We start from the raw sequence: 20,474 nt of genomic DNA on the forward strand, positions 1-20,474 counted from the left end.
AACTGAGCCAACCAGGCACCCCTAAACTTTACAAATGCTTTTAAAGTAGCTGAAATGGCAATCATTTCTGTAATTAAAACCTTTGCCTACTTCCCATCACCTACCTAGATAAAGTCTAACTTTTTGATAAAGATATTCAAAGCATTTCACAGTCTATTTGCAGTGATCTTTTTTGATATTTCTGGCTGCATGCCCATCATCTTCTGAATAGGTTTTCTATATTTAGAAAAATGTCAATGTAATTAGGCTTACTCTTTAACTTTATATATCAGAACTCAAATTTCTAGCCTCCCTTGCAGCTAGGAAGCAGGCATTTAATTTAGGATCAGCCAACAAGGCACACTCACGTGAGACATAGATTTGCAAGTGACTAACACGAAGGAGTTGGCTCTATGTAAAGCTGTCACTTTGCTGGCACAAGAGGCATTCAAATTTCAAGAGCAACAGTAACACATAGGTGGCATTGGCACCAGCAGCACTAACAGTTGCACTCAAGTTGAGTTTCTAGCACTTAGTGTTTGGCGGTGGCAGAGACAGCAATTTCCTACTCATAAGACCAGTTCTGTGGCACAGTTTTGGGTATCATTCCTGGAAACTCAGCCTTATCCCTGTTTATTCAGCCCTCCCAATGATACTGTGAGCCATCTAATATCTGTTAATAAATGTCTTTACTGCTTTAGAGTGGGTATTGTGGTTTGCAGATAAGAACTCTAACTGATACACTCTTTGTTGGGCCTTATTTTTATTTTTATCAATTCCTATCAGGTGTCCTGCCCTGCCAGATTACTTACTCATGGCTTCATGCCTTTCCTCCTATGCTTCTCTCTGCTTAACATACACTCTATTGTCTGCACTCTCTCAACCCTAGTTAATTATTATTACTCTTCAAATTCTGGCATTAAAACTCTGAGTATATCTTCCAGGACCCTCTTTCACCATCTTAATTTACGTCACCATAGAGCTCATGGTCTTCTTTAGCATTTCAAAATTGGCTATCATCCATTGAAGTTTATATTCTGAAGCTGTCCTTGAAGACATAGCACTTGGCTCATAGTTACCCAAAAAGTTCATCCAACAACTTGACTTCATTGTTTTACCAGGAATCTTTTTCTTTAATTAAATGTATTTTTATTATAAAAGTAATATATAAATATATATCTATCCTCATTGTAAAAAATTCAAACACAAGAAAAACAAAGAAATCATTTATAGAGAATAAATGGCCCAAGATGGCAATGTAGGAGGACCCTGAGTTCACCTCCGACCACAGATATACCAAATCTACACCTACATAAGGAACATTTCTTCCTAAAGAACTGAGTGCTGATTGAACAGCTCTGCACAACATTTAGAGGGACTGCATAGAATAAGGGTAAAGGAGACAAAGACATGGTAATAATGGGAACTCCACCCCCAAAGCAGTGAACTGCCTTAGGGAGGGATATCACTGAGGGGTCTGCATGCAGGCTTGCCTGTCTTGGGGCATTAGAAGGGAAACTAGAGTATCAGTGAAGAAAATACATTTGCTAACCTTAATTCATCCACCAAAATGGGTGGGAAACTGCTGGAACTCTATCTGGAGTTGAAGATGCCAGTGAGCATCATTTTTTACATTCCCCCTTCACCCTGATAATATGGACTGGAGCAGGGTCTAGGTGCTTTGGCCAAACTGCTACAGCTGTCCTAGAAAGCCCCAGGCCCCTAGCCCACACCAATTCCAGCTGTACCCTCAACACAGCCCTGGCATGGCTCACTCCAGGAAACCCCCCCAACCTGTGCCAAACCCAGTTATCCTTCCAAGGCATAGTGCACCCCAGGACCCCCTGACCTGCACTCATTCACCTCCAGCCATCCTGCTGGGGTAACCCCAACATGGTGTGTCATGGTATCCTTCTTTGTGTACCTGCTCCAGATCCAGCCATCCTGTTGGGACAGCCCTGACATGGAGAGCTTCAGGGTCCCAGTCTGCACCCACTGCAACTCCAGCCATCCAGCTGGGGTGATCCTGGTATGGCATGCCTGCTCCAGTTCCAGCTGTCCTATCAAGGTGATCCAGGACTTCCCAGCCCATATTTGTCCCAGCTGTAATTGTTCTACTAAGGTGGTCCTGATGCAGCATGCCTCAGGCTCCCCAACATCCTGTGCTGGCTCCAAATCCAGATAGCCTGCCAAAGCCATCAGGCATACACAGTCTGCACAAGGGATACTGCTACACAAGGCCACTTTCTCAAAGATGAGCGAGTTAGCTCTTCCTCTTAATTCATAGAAGCAAAATAAGTAAAAAAAGTGAGAAGATAGAGAAATCTTTCCCAAATGCAAGAATAAGATAAAACCCCAGGAAAATAGCCTAATGAAATGGAAAGAAGTAATTTACCTGATAAAAAATTCAAAGTAATGGTCATAAAGATTCTCACTGAACTCAGGAGAATTAATGGAGGAACACAGTGAGAATTTCAACGAAGAGAAAATACAAAAAAAAGCCAATCAGTGCTGAAGAATACAAAAATTGAAATGAAAAACACACTAGAGGGAATCAATAGCAGATTAGATAATACAGAAGAATAGATCAGCAATCTGAAAGACAGAATAGTGGAAATCACCCAATCAAAACAGCAAAAAGGGGAAAAAATAATGAAGATAGTTTAAGGGACCTCTAGGGCAACGTTAAGCATATTAACAGTATATTATAGAGATATAAGAAGGAGAGGGGGCAAAAAACTTATTTTAAGAAATAATGATGAAAAACTTCCCTAACCTGAGTCCCTGATGATCTTCCAAAAAATGCCCTTTTTGTTTAAGTTCATTACAGCCAGTTTTTCTTGCTGGAAATAAAGAACATTAACCGATATACCTTTCTTGGATGACCATGCCAACTTTCCTTATTTTCTTCTCCCCAGAGATTCATCCTCATGAAGATACTGGCATATAAATTCATGTCTGATGATACTCTCTGCCTTTTATTGGTCATTGCTGTTGCATAGGCAAAACTATATATTTTATAACTAGAAAGGTCCTAAATATCATCTTGTGTTTGATTCTCTTATTTTAAAGAAAGGAGGCTGAAACCTAGAGACATGTTGAGTATCCAGGTCTCTAGAATCCTGGTCTCTTGATTGCTAGTCTGTATCATTATGTCACTCTACCTTTCTATGGACTCATTGAAGAAGTCCTAATTAAATAGCTCCAAGATGTTTTTCAAATTTAAAATTAAGCTTAATTTACCTACCTTTCATTTTGTCTTGGAAGGTAAGATAAAGTAAGTCTTCTCCCAGAAAATGCATTTTTCCTTTTAAATTTGCAATGCACTTTGTACTTCAGAAAAAATTAATAAAAAAGAATATAGCAAATTGGACAATTAGTCATATTATGACCACTAAAAATTAATGACTGTTTCCCTTTTGTGATATTTACCTGTGATCTTTTGTCTTCTTTAAATATATGGAAAGTTACATAGAAATTAAAATTTCCTTTAAGAACCACCTCCCCTTCTATTGCATTTATTTACCTGCCAAGGGGAAACCATCAAAATTTGGTACATTTCTTTATAGTTCTTTTTCTATACATACATATTCTATCTATAACTAATATATGATACTGTGTTATTATGTATATTTTTAAATTTACGTAAATGATATGAAGCATGTTATTTTATATCTTCCTAATTTAACTTAATGTTGTATATTTGAGATCTATCCACACTGATATAGCTCTAGTTTATTCTTAATTGCTAAATTCGGTCTTATCCTTAAAATACGTCTTAGTTCATTCTCTTTAGTTGCTAAATTCTGTCCCTAGAAATAACCTGAGGCAAAGGTTTTGCACTAAGACTATTGGAAAGAAAATCTCAAGACATCAAGAACAAGGAAAAGGAAAGCAAAAGAGAAGGAAAAAGAAGAAAGAATTTATTTGCTGGTTCTTTTCCATATCCTGTCTTTTATAGATCTGCATTTGTTCCTAAACATGTTATCTCTATGGCCTTCTATACAAATAATTCCACATTTTGTCATCTGGATTTCCCAGCAGGTACTGGAAAAGCCAGATCCAATTCCCCACTGCATTCAAATTCATGTGAATCCAAAAGTGGTGGCAAAAGCCAGAACCTCCATGAATCCAGTTGGATCATGCCTGGGTATTGAAGTTGCTATAGTTCTTACCTCAGGAGGTACAATGAGGGTCATGCCATCACTTAGCCAGGTTCTCAATTGAGCAAATGACCGAAAGCCCAGAAGATAGGTGAAGATTAAGTGCATCTGATGCAATGCATAATTTGGGCCCTATGTTTCATCATATGACAAAATCATATTTCATTTATACCTTCTTCTATTGATAGACATTTTACCACATAAAAGTTTGAAATCTTGATGTACTTATATTTACTAATCTTATACCCTATGGTAATAAAAAAAGCTCTGCTAAATTTCCCTCTAATAGTTTTAGATTGTTTTCACTTTAAGTCTAATTCACCTGGAATTTATTTTTTATATTGATGAAAATGTTCCCATTTAAAAATATAAAAATAGAATCACTTGGTACATGTTAAACTTGCTTTTATGCCACTCAGGAATGTATTTGAAATCTTTTCATAATAGTACAAAGAATTCCAACTTTATCACTTCACTTGTTGCAAGGCAGTCATAATGTAACTATGCCATGGTATATTTAGTCACTCTGTTGTTGAGAAACATTTTGATTTTGCCTGTTTTTCCCCCCAAAGTTTCAGTGTTACAATGAACATCCTTATACATGCCTGCTATGTATGTGTATGAGTATTTTTCTATTGAGAAATAAGACTGCTGGCTTATTGGATGTTCACGTTTTATTTCTTTATTGTTTGTTTGTTTGTTTTTAGTTTTTATTTAAATTCCAGTTAGTTAACGTGCAATGTAATATTAGTTTCAGCTTTACAATTCAGTGATTCAACACTTACATACAATACCCAGTGCTCATCACAAGTGCACTCCTTAATACCGATCACCTAACTAACCCATCCTCCTACCCACCTTCCCTCTGGTAACCATCAGTGTGTTCTCTATAATTAAGAGTGTGTTTCTTGGTTTGCCTCCATCGCTCTCTTTTTCCCTATGCTCATTTGTTTTGTTTCTTAAATTCCACATATTAGTGAAATCATACAGTGTTTGCTTTTCTCTGACTGACTTATTTCACTTAGCAGAATACACTCTAGCTCCCTCCATGTCCTTGCAAATGTCAAAATTTCATTCTTTTTGATGGCTGAGTAATATTCATATATATATATGAGTAATATTCCTATATATATACACACATATATGTGTATATATATATATACATATATGTGTATATATATATATATATATATATATATATATATATGAGTTCATGAAGGAATGCTGAATGTTTTATATCCTTTCATCACTCAATGGACACTTGGACTGTTTCCATAATTTGGCTATTGTAAATAATGCTGCTGTAAACATTGAAGTGCATGTATACCTTCAAATTAGTATTTTTATACTCTTTGGGTAATATCTAGTAGTGCAATTGCCAGATCATAGTGTAGTTCTATTTTTAACTTTTTGAGGAACTCCATACTGTTTTTCACATTGGCTGCACCAGATTGCATTCCCACCAACAGTGTAAGAGGGTTCCCCTTTTTCCACATCCTCACCAACACCTATTGTTTCTTGTATTGTTGATTTTAGCCATTTTACTCAATACCATGCTGTCTTGATTAAATAAAACTTCAGCTCTTCAAAAGACAAATAAGTTTAAAAAGAAACTTTCAACAGGGAGAAATTATTCATAATCCACATATCTTATGAAAGACTTGTATCCAGAATATGTCAAGAGCACTAACAACTCAAAATTCATTCAATACTCCTTCATGAACTCCAAATTCATAAATTTTTGCAACCACAACCACAAACAAATATAGAACCTTTACAATATCCTAAAAAATTCCTTCATGCTTTGCCTTTTCACTCAGTCTCTCCCTCTAACCTCTGGCAACCTGGTCTGTTCTCTGTCCCAAATGTTTCTTCCTTTTCTGGAATGTCATATAAATAGAATAGACTGACTTCTCTCACTTAGCAGAATGCATTTTGAGATTCATCTGTTATTCTGTGTGTCAATAGTTCTTTTTATTGCCAAGTAATATTTTATTGTATGGATTTACTGCAGTTTGTTTATCTATTCATTCATTGAAGACCATTTGGGTTGTTTCTGGCTTTGCCACTTAAATCTTTGGTATTTCTTCAGTATCTCTCAGCAATGTTTTGTTGTTTTAGTGTAAAGAACTTGCACATTTTTGTTACACTTATTCATAGCTCTTTTATATTTGCTAATGGTATTATAATGGTATTTAAAAAAATTTATTTCCCAGTTTTTGGTTAGTAGTATATAGAAATAAAAGGTTTTTTTATATTAGCCTTGATTCCAGCAGCATATTATTTATTTGTTAAATTTAATAGTTGTAGGTTCTTTAAATTTTCTATGTACAGAATCATATTATGAGAAAATAATGACATTTTTCTTTCTTCCTTTCCAATATTAAACATTCTAATTTTTTCCACATTACAGTATTACACTAAGACCTTTACCAAAATGTTATATTTATAATCTGAGTTTAACTAATACCTCTAGCCTCAGCCCAACAGCACAGGGCTAGTCCTTTTCTTTCCCATTTTTATATATGTACATATTTTTATCTCCCTCTCCCACAATGAGAAGCTTTGCTGTGAATATTATGGATATATTAGTGTATTTACTTATTTGTTCAACCTTACAGTGCACATACACACACAGAAAGGTTTCAGAATTCCTGGAAAAAAATAGAGCCAAAGCATAAGAGACTGTTAAAAACTGAGAACAAACTGAGGGTTGATGGGGGGTGGGAGGGAGGGGAGGGTGGGTGATGGGTATTGAGGAGGGCACCTTTTGGGATGAGCACTGGGTGTTGTATGGAAACCAATTTGTCAATAAATTTCATAAAAAAAAATAGCCATATTAAATGAAGTTCAAAATTACATAGTAGTTTTTTGTCTTTATTTTTTTAAGATTGTATATTTTAAAGTAATCCCTACACCCAGTTGGGGCTCCAGCTCACAACCCCGAGATTTTTTTTTTTTAATTTTTTTTCAACGTTTATTTATTTTTGGGACAGAGAGAGACAGAGCATGAACAGGGGAGGGGCAGAGAGAGAGGGAGACACAGAATCGGAAACAGGCTCCAGGCTCTGAGCCATCCACCCAGAGCCTGACGCAGGGCTCGAACCCACGGACCGCGAGATCATGACCTGGCTGAAGTCGGACGCTTAACCGACTGCGCCACCCAGGCGCCCCATCACAACCCCGAGATTAAGAGTCGCCTGCTCTATTGACTGAGCTAGCCAGGTGTCCAGTAATTTTTTTGTCTTTAGACTGAAGATATGTACTCAAAGCATTATGTTCAAAAGCTTTATGAATTAGTTGTTCTTTTTCTTCTTTTGTGTGATTATGGTATTAACTTAATAAACAGTTAAGTTCAGTTGTTTCTGCTTGTTTTCTCTTTTATTTGCCATCCTTGCTGATTAATTTTATTTCTGGAATATGTAAAACAACGCAATTCAAAAGTCAAAACTATACAAAAAGTTACCTTCAGAGAAGTCTCACTTTCTTCTCTATCCATTCTACCCAGTTTCCACCCACCTCCTGTAGGTAACCAAATTTCATTAGTTTCTGTTTTCATTGTTTCTGTTTTTTTTTTTTTTTTTTTTTTTGCAAAACCCAGAATATGTATGTGTGTGTATTCTTATTTTCCCTTTTTTCTCACACAAAAGACAGGGTAATATACACACTTGCTTGCACTTTGTTTTAAAATGTTTTTTAACTTAATTTATCCTGGAAAAAAATTATCCAGGAAATCACTCTTTATAAGTTTATAGAGATTTTTTTGCATTTAGAGATTTTTTTTTGCATTCTTTTTTATAGCTTCATAATACTCTATTGTGAAGATGTACTATATTTTATTGAATCAATTTCCTTTTTATGGGCATTTGGTTGCTTCCAATATTTTACATTTATAATTAATACCTCCAAAAAGAACTGTGTTGAATTTATTTTTATTTTTTGCATCAGAGTAAGTTTCTACAAGTGGACTTGCTGAGTAAAAAGCAATGTAATTTTGTTAAATAATATGAAATCCTTCACCACACCATAGAAGTTATTCCATTTTCTACTCAACCCAGGAAGGTATTAGAGTGACTTTTGTGAACAGCCTCTTCAAGAGTGTTTCATTAAGCCTTTGAACTTTTGCCAATCAGATGGATCAGAAACGATATCTTGGATTAGTTTTAATTTGCATTTCTTTTATTATGAGTAAAATGTAACATCTTTTCATAGCTTCAAAGACCATTCCTATCACTTAAAATTATATGTTCGTATCTTTTACCTGTTTTTTTTATTGAGTTTTGGTATTTTTTCTTCTAGTTTATGAGTTCTTTATATAGTAGAGATACTACGATATATGCTGAAAATATTTCTCTTAGTTTGTAATTTGTCTTTTGAGTTTTCTTATGTTGTGCATTTAAAAAATATGGTTAAATTTGTTCATCTTTTCCTTTATTGCATCTGGATTTTGAGTCATGTAGTAAGTCTTTTCCCACATTCAACTTAAATAATTTCACTTTTTACATAGAATTTCTCATCTGCTGGATTTTATTCTTCTCTATGGTGTGAGGTATGGATCCAATTTTTTCTTTTTCAAATGGGCATCTATTTCTCCCAACACTATTGAATAAAAAAATCCATCTTTGTCCCTGAGACTTAAAATGCCACTTTATCGTATACAAATTTTCATATGAATTTATCTATTTCTGAACTTTTATTCTATTCTATTGGCCTGTCTCTCCATTATTTTTACATCGGTTAGTGCTGGCATGAAAGACTGATTTTTATATGTCAATATTATAGCTACCTCTTTTCTGCACTCTCTGCTTAGCTGCATTCATTTATTAATCTTTATCTCTTAGGATTTTTATGTAGATGTTATTTCTGCAAATAATGACGTTTTCCCTCTAAGAGTGTTTCATAATCATTTCCCTCTTCCTTGCCAAACTTTGTACTTTTCACTGCTTTTCACTCTCATTTCTAGTAATATGTTGAATAATAGTACTAATGGCCAGCATCCTTGTTTTGTTTTGTTTTTTATTTTAATGAAGAGAGTTTTATTTTTTCCAATTTTTTATTTAAATTCTAGTTGATTAACATACAGTGTAATATTGGTTTCAGGAGTATAATTTAGTGATTCATCACTTACATATAACACCCACTGTTCATCATAACAAGTCCCCTCCTTAATGCCCATCACCCATTTAGCCCATCTCCCACTCACTTCCCTCTATCAACCTTCATTTTTGTTCTCTATCATTAAGAGTCTCTTATGGTTTGCTGCCTTCTCTCTACTTTTCCCTTCCCAAATGTTCATCTGTTTTGTTTTCTAAATTCCACATATGAGTGAAATCGTATGGTATTTGTCTTTCTTTGACTGACTTATTTCACTTAGCATAATACACTCTAGCTCCCTCCACTTCATTGCAAATGGCAAGGTTTCATTCTTTTTGATGGCTGAGTAATATTCCATTGTGTATATGTACCACCACTTCTTTATCCATTCATCAGTCGATGGACATTTGTGCTCTCTCCATAGCTTGGCTCTTGTTGATAATGCTGCTATAAATATTGGGGTGCATGTACCCTTTCAAATCTGTATTTTTGTATCCTTTGGGTAAACACCTAGTAGTGCAATTGCTGGGGTGTAAGGTAGTTCTATTTTTAACTTTTTGAGGAGCATCCATACTGTTTTCCATAGTGGCTACACCAGATTGCATCCCACCAACATTATAAGAGGGTTCCCCTTTCCTTGCATCCTCACCAACATCTGTTGTTTCTTGTGTTGTTAATTTTAGCAACAGGTGCTGTAGCAACAGCAACCATTCTGACAGGTGTAAGGTGGTAGCTCATCGCGGTTTTTTATCTGTATTTCCCTGATGATGAGTGGTGGTGAGTGTCTTTTCATGTGTCTGTTAGCCATCTGGATGTCTTTTGTGGAAAAAATGTCTATTCATGTCTTCTGCCTAATGGGGAGAGTTTTAATGATTCATAATTAAGTATGATGCTTGATGTAGGTTTTTGGTAAATATCCTTTGTGAAGTTAAGGAAGGTGTAATTAAATTGTCTATAATTTTTTAATGATGTGTGAATGTTGAATTTTATTTATTGCTCTCCCCCACCATTTATTGATGATTTTATGGCATTTTTTCTTCATAACTAGTTCATGTGTAAATTTCATTGTTAGATTTTCTAGAATTTATCTACCCTTTATTAAGATATATTTCACATAACATTTTGTAAGTTTAAGGTACACAACAGAATAATTTGATATATGCATATATTATAAGATGATTACCATAGTAAGGTTAACACATCCATCATCACATATAGTTACAATTTTACAATGGGAGTGGAAGGTACTATTCTTTTTAATTTTGGTTTCTATTTGCTAATATTTTATTTGGGATTTTCCTATCTAAATTGAAAAGTGATATTAGTTTAGTGCTATCTTTTTCTCCAGGAACATAAAATGAGAAAAGTAAGTTGATAGTGTCCATCTTTTTCAGTGCTCTGGAACAGTTTGTATAAGATAGAAATTATCTTTCTTGAATGTTTTCCCATAATACCACCTGGGCTTCATGTATTTTGAGGGGAAATATATGTTTGACTACTGTTTAAATTTCTTCTGTATTTGTCTATTCATATTTTCTAATATCTTTCAGGCCAATTGGGGCTATCTTATTCATATTTCCATTTTATCTAGGCTTTAAAATGAACTTATATAAAGTAATAAATGGTATTATTTTATAATTTTATAATTTCATCTGTATTTGTAGTTTTTCTATTTTGATTTGTGATTTATATTATTCGTGTCTTCTCTTAGTTTTCTTGATCATGCTTGTCAACATGTAATCATTTTATTTAGGATTTGTGCATCTGTGTTCTCAAGTATGTAGAAAACTTGCTAATAGTATGTGAAGCTTCTGAAAGAAGCAACTCACCGGGCTTATAGAGAAAATGACAGAATGGATAAGCAAAAACAGGAATATCCCCCAGTGATAGAGGGGATCATTTAGGATTAGTCAGGGGGCTTGCAAAATAAAAATAAGGGAAAAGTGAGTCAAGCATTTAAGAACAAAGCAAATTCTTTTGGTGCCTGGGTGTCTCAGTCAGTTAAGTGCCAGACTCTAGATCTGGGCTCAGGTCATGATCTCACAGTTCATGAGATTAAGCCCCATATCAGACTCTGCTGACAGCTTGGAGACTGCTTGGGATTCTCTCTCTCCCTCTGTCCCTCTGCCCCTTCCCTGCTCACGCTCTCTCTCTCAAACTAATAAACATTTTTTTAAAAGAGAGAACAAGGCAAATTCTCAGTGAAAACACACTGATTCATATGACTTAATGTCAGAGAAGACACAGGGCCCCACAAAGAGCAGGTTCTGTTTCTCAGGGAACAGGGGGACAGTGAAGAGCATGAGCTACATAAAAAGGCATTGCTGGGGGAATTAAAGATCAGAAGGTAGGATCCTGGAGATTTGTAAATTAATGGATAAATTGATGGAGGGCAGGGTGGAGGGGCAGGGTGTCAGGGAGAGAATGAGAACATAAAAGGTGCACGCAAAAGGAGGTAAGCAATGAGGATTTTGCCAGTGCTTTCCCAGAAAATGAAAAGTAGATGCTAGTGCCATCATAAACTTGTATTTTTTCCATAGCCAGAGTGAAATCAATGATTTGGAGTTGTTGGAGAATAATATTAAGTTACCATTTGGTGAAGAATTAACACTGTTCTAAGGTTATACATATATGACTCATTTTGTCCTCATAGCAACTTCATACTGTAGGTATTATTATTGTCCATATGTTATAAATTAGTAAAATGAGAGATGCCTGGCTGGCTTAGTCAGTGGAGAATGCAGCTCTTGATCTTGGTGTTGTGGGTTTGAGCCCCACGTTGGGTGTAGAGTTTGCTTAAAACAAAAAAAGGAATTAGTAAAATGAGTGAAAATTTAGTGAAATTAAGTAATTTATCCAAGGTCATAAGCTAGTAAAGTGACAGAGCTGGTATTTAAGCCTTTTAGACTCAGGGCGCCTGGGTGGCTCAGTTGATTGAGCAACAGACTCTTGATTTTGGCTCAGGTCATGATCCCAGGATCATGGGATCGAGCCCTGCACTGGGCTCTGTGCTGAGCATGGAACCTGCTTAAGATTCTCTCTCTCTCTCCCTCTCACTCTGCCCTTCTGCTCCCCACTCTCAAATAAAATAAAATAACAAAAGTCAAGAACAAAAAAGCATGTTAGACGTGCATCTGTTTTACCCTATAGTCCATGTGCTGTGCACAGGTCTGCTTCTACTCCTTCTTTGCCTTTTTCTAGGAACCCTCTTAGATGCTCAATTTTTACCCTGTAATTTGACATCAATGTCTTAGTAATTTTGTAAAATCCAAAGAATATAAAGAAAGCCATGAATTCTTGACACAGTAACTTAATTTGGTATAGGTTTCTGGTATAGTGTCTCTATGATCTATGGAGGGGATTCCCAATTTGCTATATTATTTGTCCTGTTCAGACCCCATGCAGCTTAATAAATGGGCAGTAAGAATGAGTGCCATTGGATGCTAAGTGTCAGTGATGAAAAAGGGCCATGTAGGTCTTTTGTGGCTATGATCAATTCCTGATTTCTGATTCTTTAATGTAGATTTATCAGGGTTGTTGTGCAGTGAGTTTGATTTAGAAGTCTTGGGTAATATAGAAATGGGATAAAAATCCTTTTGAAATTAATCTCATTCAAATATCTTTTCAGCAGATTAGGATTCTTGCACAGGAAATTTCCCATTGCATTTTCATTCATCAACATAGAGAAGTTCCATTTCAAGTAGTTGCTACTGCTTGCACAGAAAGGGACGTGTGCAGCTGGAGATTCAGGCCTTTAGTCTTTAACTATGAGGAACAGCCCAGTAGTACATTCAGGACATGGTATCCATGGCAACTTGCCCAGCAGCTTTTTAACATTTCAACCTATCAAAAGATGATTTCTTTAGTTTTCTTTCAATTTTCTTCCTCTGCTTTTTTTGGTCTATAGTCATCACCATCCTGGTTCACATGGTTTTATTTCTCACTACCCAATAAAAAGGTTGAAAGAGTATATTAGATCACCACTAGTATTTTTACCAGAGGTAAATACATAAATCTTCATAATCCTGACTCCACTAATGAATGATCTCTGAGCGGGGTAACTGAAAATAAACTGAGGGTTGATGGGGGTGGGAGTGAGGGGAAAGTGGATGATGGGCATTGAAGAGAGCACCTGTTGGGACGAGCACTAGGTGTTGTATGGAAACCAATTTGACAATAAATTTCATATTAAAAAATAAATAAATAAAAATAAATAAAAATGAAAAAAAAATGAGCGGGGTGATAAAGCAAGACTGGACCAAATCTCATCTCTGTACTAGTTAAAGAAAACAAAGTTTGCTAAGCAGATACAATTGAGGCACAGATTTTAAGTTGTGTTCATATGCATATAAACAGTTGTTAGGTACATTGCAGCAAGGTCTTGACTACTTGGACTGCTCAAGGATGGGAGATTGTAATTAATTTACTTTCCTGGTTAACTGAAAGCTAAGCAGAAAACTTTTATATTTCAACCTGTGTTACAAATTCCTCTGAAAGGTGCTAGTTTACTCTCCTGCTTTAGCAATACAGTCTCCTGGCTCTTTCTTCAATGCCAGAGGATCTGCTGTCCCTGAGGCTCATAACTCTGGAAGTCAGTGATCTTTGTTTGGAACCACATATGTAGCTGCAGAGACCAGAGGATGTAGAAGAGAGAGTTCAGTGTGTGCTGATGCCAAAACATACTCTGAAAGTTTCTTTTGTGTTGAAAATAAATCCCTGATATCAGATTTTTTACCTGAGGCAAAAGGTTGTTTATCTGAGGCAGCACAGTAGTCTAGTTAATAGCACAAGCTCTGGAGTCAGCTTATTTGGGTTTAGATCTGGGCTCTAATTCCTTACTAACAGTATGATTTTGAGAAAGGTCATTAATCTCCCTAAGTCTCAGTGTCCTCATCAGTAAAATGGGGATAAGCCATCAAACCTACTTTATAAAGTAATTGTGAGGAATAAATGACAGTCCATGTAAACTGTTTAGATCAGTGCTTGCCTACTACGTAGGAAGTACTCAATAAACATTAGTTATTATTATTTCTCCAAAAGATGAACTGTCAAGGTAGCATATGCTCCATCGAAAAACTCTCATGGCTCCACTCAAGGTAATTTCAATTATACTAAACAATACATTCTGAACGCTTTGCAGTGCTTACCCAGCAAAATTGCCTTAATGTAGTTGGAGTAACTGCACTTGAAAGTAATAAAAATTCATGTCTTTAAAAATATTGTGTATTTCAGATTTTCCACTACTTCAGCTTAGTCCTGCCTCCAGTGACTCACAATAGTGAGATTATTTTGGGCATTGATTTAGCAGTCTGTATGTGTGCCTTTGAATGTGTGCCAACACTGAAAACAATTCAAAAAGAAAAAAGGTAAGTGTTTTTTTATTCCCTTTGTCTAATTTCTGATTTACAATGGCTAGAAGATGCTTGAGTTTACAGGGGATTTTTTTGTTTGTTTGTTTCTCAGGTAGTTGCAGTATGTTTTTGCATTTGCCTTTTTTGCCTTCTATCACCTGAAGTGCATGTTCATTTCCTTAGAAAAATATTTCCTAAAGGCTTAAATTATTTACATAAAATAAATCTATACACTAATATGATTGTTTTGATCTTGCACAATTGTGCCAGTAAGTGAATCTACTAGAGAAAGTAGTATCACTGGAAAACTCACTGGAAAAAGTGATTAGAATTTATTTTAGAGTGGGGACTGCAAAGTCTTGAGAGAAAATTCTAGCTTCAAAACACTAGTATTTGAGGAGATTTGTGTCTCATTCTGTTCTAATCCACCCTTAGGTGGAGTTTCTATGGAATCAGACTAACTCATTTATGCTCTGTCTTTCACACTTAGCTGTTAATCCAGTCTCTCACCTCCACTGCTGCCTCACTCACCACCTATGGCTTTCTTGCTCTTTCTCCCCTAACTGTCCTGTCTGCCTAACTCAATTTTTTGAGGGCTTAACAAATGTGTGTTTTTCTGGATGTGGTCCCTTTGTCCCTTTGTTTCTGCCCGAGAGCATGCACGTGCCTTGATAGTTGTTAAGGTCTCTGTTTACCATTGTGTATGCATGGGTGAGTGACTGTGTGTGTCTTCCACTGAAGAATAAGGGTTTGGGTGTAATAAACTGTCTGCACTCTGCAAATCGTCCTTAAACAGGAGGGTAAGAATATGCTTAATCCCTTGTTGCCTTCTCAGTGCTACCTTAAATTTTCTGGCAGGATTCCCACAGAAGGAGGCCCTGACTCTGACAGAAGAGTTTTCCCTCTCTTGTGTTTTGTCCTTTTTGTCTGTTTTGAGAGCAGTGGCCCCTGGTAACTAGCCCTTGAACTCCCCCTTTTCCTACCCATTTCTCTCCTCCCTTTTCTAGGCTGTGCCAAAATCTCCACAGCAACATATAAAGGGAAAGAGGGTGGTGTGGGGAGGGGGGCGCACAACCAATCATCGGTTTGGGAAAAATATACAAGTTAATGAAATGTTGGCTCAGATATTGTTCCTGGATCTGTGGATGAATGTGAGTTTTCTATGTACTAAATGGACAGATTAGCAGTATCAAGCAATAGCATATTGATAAGAGACCTTTTGATTAAGAAGCAAAATTGCTACCCAACTTAAAGCATGCTTTAAACATTTCAGAACACCAAGTTTGTTTGATTATACTGAAATCTCTCCCAAGGGTGTGTTAAAATTGAACAGAACATGGATTCCTCCAACAGGCAGGCTTACCTTTCAGTAACCTGTCATGAATTCCGATCACCCTGTAGAGCCACACAGAAGGCTCTTTTTCCCAACAGAGACCTTTCCCTTAATTATTTGACTAAGAAGATGGAAATCCGGATTCTAGTCCCATTTCTGCCATTGACCTACTCTGTCCCAGCTTCTCCAACCATAAAGGAAAATTCTCTGTTTACTCCTTCCACATACATTCACATAATAAGTAGGGAATATGGGGGAAAGTATGTGATTTACTTTAGATGGAATAGTTTAGACTTTTATGAGGCTACCATCAAGCAAATCTGAAATAGTTATCTCTTCAAATAATTGACCTCCAGTGGCTTGACATAATGAAGGTGCCTTAAAAACATTAATTAGGAACAAATAACTCTGCTTAATAGATTTATTTGTCATCCATATATCTCCTGTGTTGAAGTGTCTATTTAAACCTTTTGCTAATAAGATCAGTCTTACTCTTAAAAAATAAGCTTTAATTTGGAGTATAATTGACATGGAATATACTGCACATGTTTAAAGTCTGAAATTTGGTAAATTTTGATATATGTATACACCCATGAAACAACACAACCAAGATAATGAACATGTCCACCGCTCCCAAGTTTCCCCGTGTCCCTTTGGGTGTTTTAAATGTTCATTTATGTATTTTGAGAGAGAGCAAAAGTGGGGGAAGGAGCAGAGAAAGAGGAGAGAGAGAATCCCAAGCAAGCTCCGACCTGTCAGCGTGGAGCTTGATGCAAGTCTCGATCTCATGACCCATGAGATCATGACCTGAACCCAAATCAAGAGTCAGGCACTTAACCAACTGAGCCACCCAGGTGCCCCTCCTTGTGCCCCTTTGTAATCCTTCCCCCATGCTCTTTCCCATCCTTCCACATTCACAGGCAACCACTGATCTAGAATTTTCTATAAATGAAATCATAGCTTATGTACTCTTTTTTGGCTGGCCTCTTTCACTTGGCATCATTTCTTTATAAGATTCATCCAAGTTGTTATGTGTGTCAATAGTTTATTCCTTTTCATTACTGAGTAGTATTCAATCATATAATTATTCTCAATTTGTTTATCCACTTATCTGTTCATGAACATTTGGGTTGTTTCCAGTTAAAGGCTATTACAAATAATGCTGCTATGAACATTCATGTAAGAGTTTTTGTGTAGACATATGTTTTTATTTCTCTTGTGTAGATACATAGGACTAGACTGGCTGGGTCATATGGTAGGTATATATTTATCCTTATAAGAAGCTACCAAACTATTTTCCAAAGGGGTTGTACCATTTTTACATTCCCACCATCAATGTATGAAAATTTCAGTTGCTCCACATGTTTCCCCACACTTGGTATAGTCCATGTTTTTAATTTTATCCAGTTTAGTACATCCATAGTGGCATCTCACTGTGGTTTTAATTACTGTCTCCCTGATGACTAATGATATTGGGCATATTTCATAGGCTTTCTTGACATCCATATACTTCTGTGGTGAAGTGTCTGTTTAAATCTTCTGTCCATTTTATTTGTTTGGTTGTTTTCTTATTGAGTTTTGAGAGTTATTTGTGTATCTTAGATATAAACCCTTTATCAGATATGTGACTTGGAAATCTTTTCTTTAGGTCTGAGCCTTGTGTTTCCATTTTTCTAAGAGTATTTTTGAAGAATAGAAGTTCTTAATTTGGATGAATTCCAGTATTTTCTCTTTTCTCTTGTGGATTATGCTTTTGGTGTTGTATCTAAAATTAATTTGTTATGCCCATCATAGAATCCTTGATTTGAAAGAGTTCCCTAGAGATCATCAGGGGTGTTACTTGTCCTACCAAATGTTCTTAACCTGGAGCCCATGGACACAGTAATCTGCTATTAAATTGAACAGTTGGCTCTGCTGGATAAAAGCCCTGATTTATAGCATTTGCTGGTTTTCATGTCTAATTTCAAGTTTCTGGTCTGATGTCACCAAATGTGGAGCTGGAAAGAGATGGCATGATTACATGCCATTATATAGTAATTTGCCAAAAATGTAAAATAGATATAAATAAATAACCTCAAGAACATAGACATTAGTAGAATGCAGTGAAATAATGAGGAAGTGATACATTTTGAGTGTTTATTAACTTTTATTAATATAATTTTTTGAATTGTGAATTTATATAACTTGTTGATTAACAATAGATGCATTTAACAAACAGCTAAACTGCCTGAAAATTCAGCAGTCATCTCTTATAGGCCACTTCATGTTAGCTCCAACACACCATTATGTAGGTTTCTTGTGGGATGCATAAGGGGTCCATGGTTAGAGTTTAGGCTTTTTTTTAAATAGTTTTATTAAGAAAAAGTACATCTTTATTTTTATTAATCTCTAAATGAAATTTTGCATTTCCTTTGATCATGAATGTACTTTGAAACTGTAGGTAGGCCTGCTGTTAGATCTTGTATTTAAAACCTTCGTATTGTCATACAAGTGTTTTAAAATTTTGATAGCTAGGGGCGCCTGGGTGGCGCAGTCGGTTAAGCGTCCGACTTCAGCCAGGTCACGATCTCGCGGTCCGTGAGTTCGAGCCCCGCGTCGGGCTCTGGGCTGATGGCTCGGAGCCTGGAGCCTGTTTCCGATTCTGTGTCTCCCTCTCTCTCTGCCCCTCCCCCGTTCATGCTCTGTCTCTCTCTGTCCCAAAAAAATAAATAAACGTTGAAAAAAAAAAAAATTTTGATAGCTAAATTTTGTTGAACAGGTTTTCTTTGCAATCCTATGCGTTTATTTCATGCATTTAAAAGGGGCTTTATAGGTTTTACCATACACTAAGGGGGTTTATGGCACATACACACAAAAAATGTTGGGAACTCTTCCAAGGGATTCCAGGTAAATGTATAGCATACCTATTTATAAATAGCTTCCAGGATGGACAAGCTATAGTCTTCTTGCGTAGATCACTATCAGAAATGTCTACTTTTTTCTTGTTACTTAATACTTTATGTTATAAGGAGTTTGGGAATCATTTAGATATAAGTCCCCAGTTCTGTGTTTATTGATTACACGACTTAAAGAAACTTAATTTGGCTCTCTGTGTCTCACTGTAAAATAGGGGTAATAATGCTTGCTTCAAAGGGTTTTATGATGAGGACAAACTGAGTGCCTGCCATGCATTAGGTGATCAATACATATTTGCTTCTTTTTATTCCAGTGGAAGAGGGGAATCGCCGATACATTCCAGAGTGTCTACTGCCTAATTCATCTTTTTCAGGGTGGGGATATCTCTAAGTCTAAAGAGAATATTTATTCTTACCTGCTTTCAGTACTGATCACTAAAGTCTATAGGAGTCAGCTGTTTTATGTTCACCTCAGCTCGAAGCTGGGGACCAGGAGGATTTCTGGGGAGAGGATGCTGGATTCTGGTTATCCAGCTTTGAATGTTATGCTAATTTAATATGCTTTTGACTCTAGACCTTCACCAACTCTGGTCAAGATTCTGAGTGTCAAACATTACCTCACTCAAATACATAGTCCCCTCTTTAACTAAGCCCTGAGGGAAGGCCACAGCTTCCAGAACACTGATGTAGTGACTTTCAGTCTTTCTCAGTCTGTGGACCTCTTCCAGTGGTAAAAGTTCTATGGATCACCTGTGCCTCCAACTCTCCCTTGCCACAGGCAAAACAAAACAAAACAAAACAAAACAAATCCCAAAAAAACAAAACTGAAACTCCTTAAAACTAATGGGAAGCCTGGCACTACTTTAAATGAGACACAAATGAGATGATGTCTGGTTTAAATATCATAAGTGAATGGCGTATTCATGGCAGAAATCAAAGTATAGGCCTTGCCATGCTGCAAATGTGAGCTTTACAAAAGATCAGTCTATGGACCTGCTCAGGATAACCTTTGGACACCACTGGCAATCCCATTTGGATACTCCATTTTGGGAAGTGCTGCTTTCCAAAAGTACTTCATGCTCATTTGATCATACAGTAAATTCACTTAAAACTTTCTTCTCTTTGTTTTTTGGTAGAGAGACAGCAGGAAATGGTGGAAAGAGTACTGAATTTTCAATCAGACGGATCTGAATTTGAACCTTTTCTGTGCTAATAACTAGCTGTGGTTAATGTCGATAAGTTTTCTCAGCTTCTGTGAGTTTCAGTTGTGTCCTCTGCATAATGAATATATGTATTCCATAATGTTGTTGTGTAGGTAACTAAAATAATGTGTTTTATGTGGCCAGGACATAACACATAGCTAGCTCTCTAATTCACTTATTTTCTTCCTCTTTTTGGCCACCAAACTAAAATAGAATAAACCAAGAAGAAGCCAACACTGTGCCAGTGTCACACATAAATTTTAGAGGAAGAATGTGTCCAATAATGGGATCTCCAGGATCTTTTATTGCATCAATCCCTTCTGTCTTGAGCCCGGACTTCATAGTACTTTACTGAAACCCCTGTCTTGGTAAACAGTTTCCATATCTTCTACTTCTTATTTTTCTGACATAACTACTTTGCTAAACCCTAGTTTTGGATCATTCTAAATACCTGCTTC

The sequence above is a fragment of the Lynx canadensis genome, chromosome X, assembly GCF_007474595.2.
Source record: "Lynx canadensis isolate LIC74 chromosome X, mLynCan4.pri.v2, whole genome shotgun sequence".
Taxonomy (NCBI): Eukaryota; Metazoa; Chordata; class Mammalia; order Carnivora; family Felidae; genus Lynx; species Lynx canadensis.